This window comes from Mesocricetus auratus, unplaced genomic scaffold (assembly GCF_017639785.1).
Source record: "Mesocricetus auratus isolate SY011 unplaced genomic scaffold, BCM_Maur_2.0 Super-Scaffold_100028, whole genome shotgun sequence".
Lineage (NCBI taxonomy): Eukaryota > Metazoa > Chordata > Mammalia > Rodentia > Cricetidae > Mesocricetus > Mesocricetus auratus.
In genome coordinates, this window is record NW_024429209.1 from 2573133 (window position 1) to 2586186 (window position 13054).

The window sequence follows — 13054 nt, forward strand, 5'->3', positions numbered from 1 at the left end:
GCCCCGAGCCATCTCTCTAGCCCCTTTCTTCTTTTTTAGTCTGGGTTCTTTTGTCTCATTTTACCGTCAAGCCTGGCCCTGGCCCCCTTAATACACAACCTCAGCACATTTACAATGATGTCTGTCATGAAAATGATGGGAAAATCAAAATAAAAAAGCAAGCTCCTTAGCTCTCATATAGAACTCATCACATCAGCCCAACAACCAACAACACACCCACAAGAGAGCTCTGCCTGCCATCAGAGCACATGAGAACTCAGAAAGGTGGAGCTGCAGAGACTGGAGTCCCCAAAGCCTCAGCCCCACAAAGCCCGGCCCCAGGCAACTTGAGTCTTGGCCCCACCCTGAGGTCTTTCCAAACTGACTTTGATGGAAAGTTTCTGAGTTCTTCAGGCTTTAACTACTCCCTAAGTGAGGATGAGGAGAACTAAGTGCAGTCATTATATTTCCAGTATTTGGCAATATTCTAAGGAGGCAAGTAGAAGGAGGAAAAAAGCATTCTTAGTCTAATCACTAAAAAGAGAAAATCTACCCAGACCACAAACGGTATGCCCTAAGGCAAAGTGCAGTGTCCCCCCCCCCCCCGACAGGATTTCTCTGTGGCTTTGGAGCCTGTCCTGTAACTTACTCTGTAGACCAGGCTGGCCTTGTACTCACAGAGATCTGCCTGCCTCTGACTCTCGAGTGCTGGGATTAAAGGCATGCACCACCAATGCTGGAGGTAGGGGTGGCTAATGTATTTTTAAAATGCCTTGGTTTGTAACTTTCTTTGTTCTGTTGCTATAAAAATGCCATGAAACTACTTCTATGAAGTAAGTAATTTAAATCTGTTTTTCCCAAGGCATAATCACTCGCACTTTGGCTCCAAAAACTATCTCTTACTTCTTTTGACTTGAGAGCTGTGTTTTTGTGTGGACGATGTCTTTAATCTCAGCACTCCAGGGGCAGTGATTACGGTGAGTTCAAGGTTAACCTTTTCTATGTACTGAGTTCCAGATTAGCCACTGCTGCACACTGACACTGTTTCAAACAAACATGAAAGGCAAATAGAACGACACAAAGTGTAGTCAGATAAGCAAAGGCACAGGATACAGAAGGGTAGATTGATTGATAGGTTAAGTAGCATAGGGAAGCGATGTGATTGGACATACAATTTAAGAAGCACAAGTTTGGTTGCTTCCAGTGTCAAATCAAGTCATGACCGCTCCTGGAAATAGCAATTTTAACACTTCTTGTTGGCACTTGCTGAGTCCCACTGGGAAAACCTCTCTTTTGTTGTGGCTGCATCTCGGACGTTGGTCCGTAGAGACAAAGTACAGACTCCCCCCCCTCACACCTCTCCCAGCAGCCATTGGAATCCTTTTCTAGTGATGAGAGCAAAGACAGAGCTAAGAAGGCTCAGTCGAGGTCTTCAAAGAGGCGGAGCACACTGGGCGGACTGGGTGTGTGAGAATGAGAAAGCTGGTGACAATCGAGCTTGAAGACCTAGCTCTTCATCTGGGAGAAGGGAACAAGGCGTTTTGAAAAGCCCTCGCGTGTGAAGGACGGATTGGAAGAGGGAAAGTAATGAGCTGTAAAGACCACGATCTTCGTGGAGAGCGGTGACAGGAGGCTGGAGGAAAGTGGGTGACTTCCAGAGACATTAAGGAGACGAATTAAGACGGTAGATGGGCAGCACCCAGGCCCCGGCTTCCAGTGACCTCAGCGGTCACGGGTGAGTGCCGACTTGGTGTTCCCGCGTCAGGGAGATGGGCGTGGCCTGCTCGCGCTGTTGTCTCGGTGACCGGGCGGGGCGGGGCCGCCCGGCCGCTGCGTCACTCGGTGGTGGCGATGGTGCGTGTGTGTAGGGGGCGGGGGATACGCTGGGCGCGTCCCCGGGGTCACGTGGTGCGCAGCGCGCACAGTCCTTCTGTCGGTTGGTCCTGGAGCGGCGCAGCAGGAGCGGGGCTGTGAGGTGAGCTCGTGGCGAGGCGCGGCGACGCGAAGCCAGCTGGTTGGGGCCGTGGCGGGGGCAGGCCCTGTGCCGCGCGCGCGCCTTGCGGGCTGGACCGGGGCGGGACTCCCCCGCTACTGCGGGAGCCTTGTTCAGACCCGCTCCCCGTCTGGCCCCCGATCACCCAGCCCCGGAGGGAGGCCCGGGGACCGCTGCTGTGAGCGTGGCGGGCGTGCGAGCTCCACCCAATCACTGCAGTTGCCCGCGGGAGTGACGGCCACCGCGGCCAATCAGCGCGGCCCGAGGGGGCTGGGCTGCGAGGTGCGGGCCCGGGGCGCGGAACGGGGCTGTGGGGGTGGGGAGGGGTGCTGGAGCTGCACCCCCAGCTTGGCCCGTGAGATTAAGGCGCAGCCTACACTGCTGCCTGTGCGGCGGGAACACGTTTTTGCGTAGTGCCTTTCTTATCCTGCTCTGGGAAGCACGCCCTTTCTTCAAGACCCTGTATATGGGAGTGTCCCCTTTCTCTATAGTTTGGAAAACCTGGGCGTCGCTCCCCTTCCTTCAAAATGTAGTCCTGGGATTTTCTCAGTTTCTAACCATCCCTAAGAACGGACTGAGGCATCCTCGCTTTTCTTTGCTCCCCAATACTGAGGGAACATTCCCATATTCAAACCTAATTAACAGTTCTCCCTTTTCAGTTTGGGGTTCAGTCTGCTGATAGGTCCCTGAGAAGTCAGGTCAGTAACCAAAGTTTTGGAATACTTTATTATATTCCATAACTCTGAGGAAAAGAATCCTTCTTTTCAGGCCTCAAATCTGGCATGCTTTAGAAGTTAGTGAATTTGAGGGCCAGTTTTGTTTTGCTTTGTACTGCGGTCTGGGGTGAGCATCTTTTTCAGGTTCTAGTCCAAATCCTCATGCTTATGGCATGTAGTTTCCGGTTTCTCCTGTAACAGAATTCATTGACTTGTCCTTAAGTCTGTCCTTGGGGTGCATTCTTTTCTTGTGTTCTCCAAGCTAACTTGTTTCCTGGGGGAGACTGGCTTTCCTGTCTGAGAGTGCGTTTGCTTTCTGGGTCTCTTCAGGGTTTGAGATGCTCTTCTTTTCGAGGGGGGTGCAGCAGGGCTGGGCACACCTTTCCCTTGAATCCTCCCATTCCTAAATAGGGTCGTCCTTGGGCACCTCCCACCCACCCGTTTTCCAGCTTGTCCTTTTTTCTAATTGAAAAAAATATTATTTGGTGTGTGTCATAACATGTATGTGACAATCACAGGACAGCTTGAAGGATGTTATTTCTCTGCTTCCACTTCGTGGGTTCTAGGAACCAAACTCAGGTGGTCACTCGTGGCTGCAAGTGTTGAGCCATCCAGGTAGCCAGTCTTCCTGTTCTGAGACCAGGTCTTGCTGTGTAGCTATCCAGGAAATACTGTGCAGTCCGGGCTGGCTTTAAATTCATGATCCTCCTGCCTTGGAACCGAGCTGAGATTACAGGTGCTCCTTCCTGTCCCCTCTTTCTTTCCTTTAAGCTTTTCTGCCCTTGAAGATAGTTTCACTCTTGAGTTTCCTTCCCCCTTTAGAAGCACATCCCCTTCATGTGCTCTCCCAGGCTCTGCAGTGTCTCTTTGGTCTTCCTTCCTCTGTTGAATGCGTATCTGCAGAACACTTTCTGTATTGCCGCCCTCCTCCCACAGGACAGTTCTGTTAGTCACCCTTCCCAAGCCTTTCTTCCTTGACGGAATCCCCTTCCATGCCCATGACTTTCATTGTTCATTGTGAAGCCCTGTCTCACAGAAGTAGCTCAGGTTATCCTGGAACTTACTGGGTTGCCTAGGTTGGCTTTGAACCCATGAACCCCCGCCTGAGCCTCACAAGTACTGGGGATTACAGGCAATAACTACCATGGCGCCTGGGCCGTGTGGCCACACTCCTTTAGTCCCAGTAGAAGCAGGAAATCTCTGTCAGTTCGAGGCCAACCTGCTCTGCAGAGCTAGTTCCAGGACATCCAGGGCTACACAAAGAAACCCTGTCTCGAAAAGCCCCCCAGAAAGAACTACCATGCCTGGGTCACAGTTTTTATATGTAGTTTATCTTTCTTCTAATAGGAATTCTCTTTTGGTTCACTGTCTGTCTAGGCATTTTTCTGGTTTCTGGTTTCTGTTGGACACTGTTCTGCTTATCTGGTGATGATAACGATTCTCTTCTCTCTTCCTCTTTGTTGGAGGTGGCCACAAGACCAGGGCTGCCTGATCTGTTGCTGCTGTCAAAATGTAAAGGAATCCTCTTGTAATTTTTGGTTGTTCTTAGAACTCTCAGTCCTCGGATGCTTTACTTCCTGTAAGTTTCTGGTGAAGCTCTTACTAGTTTTTGTGTCTTTGATCCCAGCAATTGTGGCAGGAGGATTGTTGCAAATTTGAGGGTTGCCTGGTCCATATGATAAGTTCCAGGCTAGCTAGGGTCATATAACAAGAACCTGTCTGAAACAAACAGATCTGTGAGTTTGAGGCCAGCCTGTTCTACATAGTGAGTTCTAGGACAGCCAAGGCTATTTAGAGACTGCCTCAAAAATAAATGAATGAGCCGGGCGTTGGTGGCGCACGCCTTTAATCCCAGCACTCGGGAGGCAGAGGCAGGCGGATCTCTGTGTGTTCGAGGCCAGGCTGGACCGACAGCCTCCAAAACAGAGAAACCCTGTCTCATAAAACCAAAAAAAAAAAAAAATAAATGAATGAAAAGAAAGAAAAACTGTATATCTTTCTCTCCTTCATCTTGAATATCTGAAAATGTCCATCTTTTCTCACAGCCCTCATTTTAAAAATCTTCATACACCTGGGACATCTTGTCTTAATAGGTCCCTAATATTTCCCTAATATTTCTCTTTTCCTCTCCATATTTTTGCATAGGGCTTTTCAGCCTTGAACCCTTGATTCATTTCTCCACAGCTGGAGTTTCAAATGCTTAGGGGACAATGACTTCTCTGACCTTTCTTCCTTTTGGGAAGTACTTGAATGTGCAGCTGCAGGAGGCAGGAGGGAGGGAGTTTGAATCTGAGAAGCTATACCAGTAGGACAGGGCAGGGAATATAGTATTTCAAGGCCCAAATACTGAATCTCATTTGGAAACTGGACATTTGCCAGGCACCTGCTTCCTAGGGATGCTGGAGGATTTAATGGTACTCCTGGGAATCTGTAGGAATTAATGGGGCTTGTGGGGAGGTGCCCCAACTTAGTGTGAGAACTTGAAAAAAATTGACCATTATTGTGTTTTGGAACAGTTAAACTGCCTCAAATTTTTTGTTCACTAAAGTATTAGAACTAAGTTGTGTTGTTTTAGGAAGGGAAATAAATCTCATGTTCAGTATCACATTTCTTTTATTTATTTGTTTGTTTATTTTGATTTTTGGAGGCAGGATATTTCTGTGTACCAGCCCTAGCTGTCCTGGAACTAACTCTGGTCTGGAACTCACAGAGATACACTTGCCTCTGCCTCTCAAGTGCTGGGATTAAAGGCATGGGCCACCACCACCCGGCATGTAGTACATTTCTTTTTTAAAAAAAGGGGGGGGAGGGGAGGTCTGTTTAATTAGTACCTAATAAAATATGATCTGCTGAAGTGAACAGGTAGTTTGTCTCTTTATTTGGCTACTGCTGCTCTCTGTGCAGTGCTGTAAGCACTCTCTTGAAGGGCCCTACATTCCTGCTTCTCATCCTGAATGTGTCTTCGGATGACCTGCTTGTCTTGGGTCTGAGTGTATTTCACTCTAGTTTTTGGGTGGTGCTAAGATAGGGAACTATACCTTGAGTAGCCAGATTCCCATATACTGCTGAAGAGTGAATCCTCAGTGAAAACAAAACTGACTGTTACCAAATGCTGAGTATTGTTCTCCATTTTCTCTTTGTCGGCACACAGCTCAAAGCTTGTACAATGTGCCCAGTTTATTTTTTCCTTCCTTCCTTCCTTCCTTCCTTCCTTCCTTCCTTCCTTCCTTCCTTCCTTCTTTCTTTCTTGTTTGTTTTGTTTTTCAAGACAGGGTTTCTCAGTATTGTTTTTGTAGGCTGTCCTGGAACTCGCTCTGTAGACCAGGCTGGCCTCCAACTCACAGAGATCCGCCTGCCTCTGCTTCCCGAGTGCTGGGATTAAAGGCATGTGCCCCAACGCCTGGCTCTTTTTGGTTTTTCTTTTTTCTTTTTTTTAATATTTTATTTATTTATTGTGTATACAGTCTTCTGCCTGCATGCCATCGGAGTACACCAGATATCATTCAAGGTGGTTGTGAGCCATCATGTGGTTGCTGGGAATTGAACTCAGGACCTCTGGAAGAACAGTCAGTGCTCTTAACTGCTGAGCCATCTCTCCAGCCCTCTTTTTGGTTTTTCAAGACAAGGTTTCTCTGTGTAGCCTTGGCCATCCTGGAACTCATTTTTGTAAAACAGGTTGGCCTTGAACTCACAGAGATCCACCTGCCTCTGCCTCTGTCCAGCTTTTTTTTTCCCTCTCCCTATTTTTTTTTTTTTTTTTTTTTTGGTTTTTTCGAGCAGGGTTTCTCTGGCTTTGGAGGCTGTCCTGGAACTCGCTCTGTAGACCAGGCTGGCCTCGAACTCACAGAGATCCGCCTGCCTCTGCCTCCCGAGTGCTGGGATTAAAGGTGTGCACCACCAACGCCCGGCAACCCTCTCCCTATTTTTAGTAAAAAGAAAATAAGAAAAAAGAAAAAAATTTAATTTTATGTGTTTGCCTGCATGTATATGTCTACACCACATGCATGCCTAGTGCCCACAGAGGTCAGAAGAGGGAGTTGGATCCCTGGAACTGAGTTATAGTCAGTTGTGAGTTGCTTTGTGACTGCCAGGAATTGACTGGGGACCTCTGGAAGAGCAGCCAGTACTCTCAAACTGTGAGCCATCTCTTCAGCCCAGAACCACTTCCCCCGATTTTTTGAGATAGTTTTGCTGTGTGTAGGACAAAGCTGTCTTACCTCATAGTCTGGTACTGTAGATAGTTGCCACTGTTTCTAGCCAACCTTTAGCTTTTTAAACTGTCTATAAAATTTACTGGTTTCTCTATATATTGCCAAATTTAAGTGCTTAAATGTATGTTGCTTAAAGGTGAACTTTTTTTTTGCCTTTGGTGTGGGTTTGAACCAGGCAGGGTGTTGTACATTCAAGACAAGTGCTGTTCTACTGAGCTTCTGTACCTCAAGGTCTGATGGGTAAATTTTTTTTTTTGGTTTTTGGAGACAGGGTTTCTCTGTATTGTTTTGGAGCCTGACCTGGATCTAGCTCTGTAGGCCAAGCTGACCTCCTGCCTCTGCCTCCCGAGTGCTGGGACTGATGGGTAATTTTGACATGAAATAATTCTAGTAAGTATTGAGTAGCCAGCTTGTTTCTGATACCTCTCTTGTTGCTGTGAGAAGGAAGTCAGGATACCCAATGTCAAGCCACCAGAGTTTTTAGAATTCTCTTTGGTTTTCTGGTTCTTCAAATGGACCTGAGAAAGGCTGCAGTTAGGTGCTTGGCCCTGGATGGAAACTGTTGGTTCATCTGTAAATGCTCCAGAAGGCAGTTCTGTCGAGCCAGTGACATTTTTGTTATGTATATAATGCTCTGCATGTATGCCTGCAATACAGAAAGGGCCACCAGATCATTTTATAGATGGTTGTGAGCCACCATGTGGTTGCTGGGAATTGAACTCAGGACCTCTGGAAGAGCAGCCAGTGTTCTTAACCATCTGAGCCATCTCTCCAGCTCCTATATATACTTTTTAAAGCTAGGTTCTCTTATGTAGCCTAGACTGGCTTTGAACTCCTCCTGATCCTTCTGTTCTACCTCCCAAGGGTTGGAATTCTAGGTATCTGCTACTTGCGTCCGGTTCTCAGTGGGTTTTTCCACTCTGAATCTCTTAAACCATTCATTCCTGTTAGCTTCCATGGCCCTTTCCCAGTGTGCTCCTGTTCCAGGCCCTGATCAGGAGGAACCTGAATGACTAGACGGTTTTGTGTCCCCGATCTTCCCCTAAGCCCTCCATTCCTCACACGAATGCCAGATTATCTTCAGTGACAGATTTGATCTGGATCTGGCACTGGTCCCAGCTCTTACACGCACATGTGACTTCAGGCAAATCACTTTGTGCTTTTAGGGCTATGCCTCATTCTCCCCAGCTGAACACAAACAGTTGACTGTTTCAAGGTCCACCCCTCACAGAATCTGTAGGGACCTTGTTTAGAAACCCAGTTGCCTGCAGGAGTGCCTAGTAGCAGGTCTGATTTCCCTCACGTGCTTCAGCTGGCAGTCTGCCAGTGGTTTCCTTGTCCCAAGTCACTTCTGCTGGCATTGCCTCCTCTCTAGCCAAGCAGCCAGCTTGTCTTCATGCCCAAAGTCAACATTCTTCTGCCTCTGTGTGCTCTTGTCAGTTGTGGACTGTATTTCATTCAGAACTACTTCAGGTTCTCAAAGAAGTCTGACTTGAGTTCTCCAGTCAATATTAGCTGCTTGTCTGCATAACTGAGAGGGCAACTGTTTGTTTTTTAGGCTGTATTTCGTATATAACATTTACTTGTAAATGCTTTTATTTATTTATTTATTTGGTTTTTTGAGACAGGGTTTCTCTGTAGCTTTGGAGGCTGTCCTGGAACTTACTTTGTAGACCAGGCTGGCCTCGAACTCACAGAGATCCGCCTGTCTCTGCCTCCTGAGTGCTGGGAACTGCCTTGTGGGTGCTGGGGATTGAAGCTGGAAGTGCTATTAACCAATGAGCCATAGCTCCAGCTTCCTGCATCTTACTTTTTGAGATAGGATCACACTGAATGAACCCAGTGCTATCCAGTTTGATTAGATTGGGTGGCCAGAGAGCCCCTGGGATCCACCAGCCAGTTCCCTGCTGTGTTGTGGTTACTGGCAAGCTCTGCCAAGCTGGGCTTTTAAATGGGGCTGGGGTCTAAACTCAGGTCCTTTTGTTTTGCACAGCAAGCATTTTACTCAGTGAACAATCATCCCACCCTTGTTTTTTATTTTTATTTTTGAGATGGGATCTCCCTGTGTAGATCAGGCTGGCCTTGGTCTTATGAGAATCTGCCTGTCTTTGCCTCTTAAGTGCAGGGATTATGGGCATGTATCATCATGCCTGGTTCCCTCTCTACCCCCACCCCACCTCACCCCTCCTCCTGCTTTTTCACCCCTTTTAATTAGCAGGGCAAGTAGCATGAAATTTTAAAGGTTAAAGGCAACTTGCAGTGTTTAGAATTCCAGCACGTGGGAGGTAAAACACAGGGAGTCAAGAGCTCAAAGGCCATCCTTGGCTGCATAGTGAGGTCTGCCTGGGTTACATGAGACTTTCTTAAACAACACAAAAAACCATTGAGTTTTGATAGATTACAAACTTAAAGAAATGAGGATGCTGCCTCAGGACTGCTTTCTCAGGGACTGTCCCTGTTCTTTCTTTTTTGTAATTTTAAAAATTTATTTTAATTTTATGTACATTGGTGTTTTCCCTGAATGTGTGTCTGTGTGAGGATGTTGGGTCCCCTGGAACTGGATCTGCAGACAGTTGTGAGCCGCCATGTGGGTGCTGGGACTTGAACCCTGGTCCTCTAGAAGAGCAGCCAGTGCTCTTAATCACTGAGCCATCTCTCCAGCCCCATCCCTATTGGTTCTTGACTAACAGTGAGGTAACCTAAAAGCTTTGTTGGATTTTTGCCTAGGTCTGGCCTGTTGGACCTTGGTTATTTGGCCAAATGGAACTAATGAGCTTTCAGAAATCTTGTGAAAATTTAAGAGTCTGGTATTAGTCACCCAGTGTAAATAGGTGGCTGTGGGAAAGAGAGGTGGTGCTGGAGTCAGTGGTCTTTGGGAAAGGACTCAGGTGTTGTTTGGGGAAGGGTTTAAAATGGAGGAATCCACGAAGGAATATAATCCTAGGAATTCAGGCCAACTCTTAGGTGTGTGTCCTAGGGGAGTGCATTTGGATGTTTTTTTTTCTAGTAGGAGGTCTGTTTCCCACATGAAAAATCTAATCTTTAATTCCATTACACCTTTAATACTAGCACTCAGAGGCAGGAGTGTGTCCGAATTTGAGGCCAGTCTGGTCTCCATAGGCCAACCAAGATTGCATAGTGAGATCCTGTTTTAAGAAGAGAGTGGGTGTGAGTGTGTCTACAGCTGGGTGGATTGACTTACCTTTCTGTCTTCTGTAGGTGCACAGATAATTGAAATACCGAGGTTGTGGAAGTCTGTCATAGAAATGTGGACACTTAAATCCTGCCGCCTGTACTGGGAGCTGGGGTTACAAATATGCCACCATGCCTGACTCTTCATTTTCAAAAAAGAAAACATATCAGTTCCTTATCATTAGTTTTTTTTTTGTTTGTTTGTTTTTTTTTGAGACAGGGTTTCTCTATGTAGCTTTGGAGCCTATCCGGGCACTTGCCCTGTAGACCAGGCTGGCCTCGAACTCACAGAGATCTTCCTGCCTCTGCCTCCCAAGTGCTGGGATTAAAGGTGTGGGACACCAACACTTGGCTGATTTTTTTTTTTGTTTTGTAGCACACAATTCGTGGCATCTCTATTTGCATGGATATGGGACCATACACTGTAGCATGGGCACACACTCAAAGAAAAGTAACTGTCCCTCTCCCGGTAGCCATCAATTGCCACAGCTCCTCAGCTAATGGTAAGGCTGGCTTGATCTTATGCAGCTCTACTGTAGGTAACCATAGCTGCTGTGACTTCATGTGTGCAACAGCTGTGTCCTGTCCAAAGGACAACAGTTCCCAGCAGCCCTCCCCAGCCTCCCCTCTTATTCTTTCCACCCCCTCTTCTAAGATGTTCCCTTAGGAGGAGGGGAGGTTAATACAGATTCTCAGCATTCTATCAGTTCTGAGTCCCTGAATTAACCACTGCTCACAGTAAAAGGAAGTTTGTGCAGGGTTGAGAATAGCACAAATCTGTGAGTATAAACATAAATATTCTAGAAGCTGTTTGGCCATATACCTGACCATTTAGCAAAACAATAGTAGCTTTTTCAGGGCCTTTAAACACTTGACCCAGGGCCTTTTGATCCCGTTTCCAATACCAAAAGACCTTTTTTTTTTTGGTTTTGGAGACAGGGTTTCTCTGTCTGTGGCTTTGGAGGCTGTCCTGGAACTAGCTGTAGTGGCTTGAAGCCCTGCTTTTCAGATTTCAGCTTTTCTGCTTAGCCAGGTGCTATATATGGCCTTTTCTTACCTTGAAGGTTGTGGGTCATTGCTGCCTGTTTCTCTGCATTGTTGGGAGTGAGATTTTTGTCAAGGATTTGGTATGTGGTAAAACCTAAACAGATGTTAACTATTTCCTGGAATTAATACTTATGGAAGACCTGGGATAAAAGTTAATATTTAAAGAGTAAGAGAATTAGTTGTCACCAAATGTTGGTGGTGCACACATTTAGTTCCAGGCAAAGACAGACGGATCTCTGTGAGTTTGAGCCCAGCCTGGTCTCAGAGCTAGTTTCAGAACAGACAGGGATACACAGAAAATCTCTGTCTTGAAAAAACAATTAGTTGAATATTAAATAATGTGTTTTTACCATTCTATAAGCAACAAAAGAACTGCTTTTTCAGGGAAAAACTTAGTTTAGATGTGTTTTTCTATGACTATCAGAAAGAACACACAAGTAGCCAGGTAATGGTGGTTCATGCCCATGTTCCCAGTACTTAGGAGGCTAAGGCAGAAGGATTGCTTCAGGAGCTAACCTGGACTACAGAGTGAAACTATCTCAAAAAAAGGAGATGGGGGAAGAAAAGAAAAAAGAATCTACACAAAACTCACTATAAGCCTGGCCAGAGGCAGATAGATTTCTGTGAGTTCAAAACCAGCCTGGTCTATATAGAAAGTTCCAGTCTAGTCAGGGCCACATAATGATCCCTTCCTAGAAAAAAACCAAAAAGACAAAAACCAACCAAACAAAAAACCCCTGAAAAACAGAATAGTAACCCCCCCAAAAAAGCCAAAACCAAACCAAAACCAAGCCTCACTTGAGACCTGTAGTCTGCAGTCTCTAGACAATAGAGATGCTTATAGGCTAAGATCCCCAGGGCCTGAGAAAAGTAGTTAAATTTTTTTCAGACCCTTGGACAAAATAATAGCCTGTCTTCAGGTGCTGTATTCCTTAGGTTTTGCCATCCTCCCTGTGTCTCCAAAGGGTAATTAGTAGTTCATATGTTTTTCTGTGCAGAACATTTTTTTAAAAAGTTTTTCGAGACACGGTCTCTCTGTGGCTTTAGAAGGTGTCCCGGAACTCGCTCTTATAGACCAGGCTGGTCTCAACCTCACAGAGATTTGCCTCCCCAGCCTCCTGAGTGCTGGGATTAAAGGCATGCGCCGCCGCTACTGCCACCACCACCACCACCACCACCACCACCACCACCACCACCACCACCACCACCACCACCATTTGGTGTGCAGAACATTTTTTATTTTTACTTTTTATTTTATTTCACTTTATTTATTTTTTTATTTTTTTGGTTTTTCGAGACAGGGTTTCTCTGTGGCTTTGGAGGCTGTCCTGGAACTCGCTTGGTAGTCCAGGCTGGCCTCGAACTTACAGAGATCCACCTGCCTCTGCCTCCCGAGTGCTGGGATTAAAGGCGTGCGCCACCAACGTCCGGCTCTTCACTTTATTTTTTGCTTCTCAGGGTTTTAGCACAATGAAGTCCTTTAATCCTACATAGGATGGTACTGACCTTGATCCACTTTCCTAGTGAGGAAGCTGAGGCTACCCCATCAAGAGTTCCTTAGCTTCTAGAAGAGTTCAGCTGCAACAGTACAGAGCTGTGACTGAGCAGGTCAGCTGTCATGAGAAGGTACAGAACTGATGCCCTGTTGAGAGGTACTGATAGCTGTGCCTAGGCCTAATGGACGAGGGTGGGGGCAGCTTTTCTGCTAAGGTTCTAGAGATTGGAACTACAAGCAGTCTGGATTGGTAGGGCCAAGGGCTGCAAGATCAGTAGCCTTGACAGTTTATCGTGAGCCAGGCCCTTGGACACCTGTGTGAAGGTGTGCACTACCCGCTTGCTGATCCTCCATGTTCTAGGAGAGGAGCCTCAGACTCTGGCACAAAATGACTTGTTCAACATTATGTGATCCCAGCCTA

At 46.6% G+C, this 13054-nt stretch overlaps 1 protein-coding gene across 6 annotated transcripts in view; it reads left to right on the forward strand.

The window, feature by feature from the left end:
- The first annotated feature begins 1453 nt into the window (after positions 1-1453).
- Positions 1454-13054, forward strand: part of Phf20 (PHD finger protein 20) — a 103356-nt gene continuing 91755 nt past the window's right edge. For 4 of the 6 annotated variants that reach the window (XM_040732645.1, XM_040732648.1, XM_040732649.1 and 1 more), the window contains exon 1: positions 1811-1954. The gene's annotated coding sequence lies outside the window, so the exon portion shown is untranslated. Of the gene's footprint in view, positions 1715-1810; positions 1955-12665; positions 12765-13054 lie in introns of those variants that run through there. The other 2 variants (XM_040732646.1, XM_040732647.1) reach the window with 2 other exon arrangements.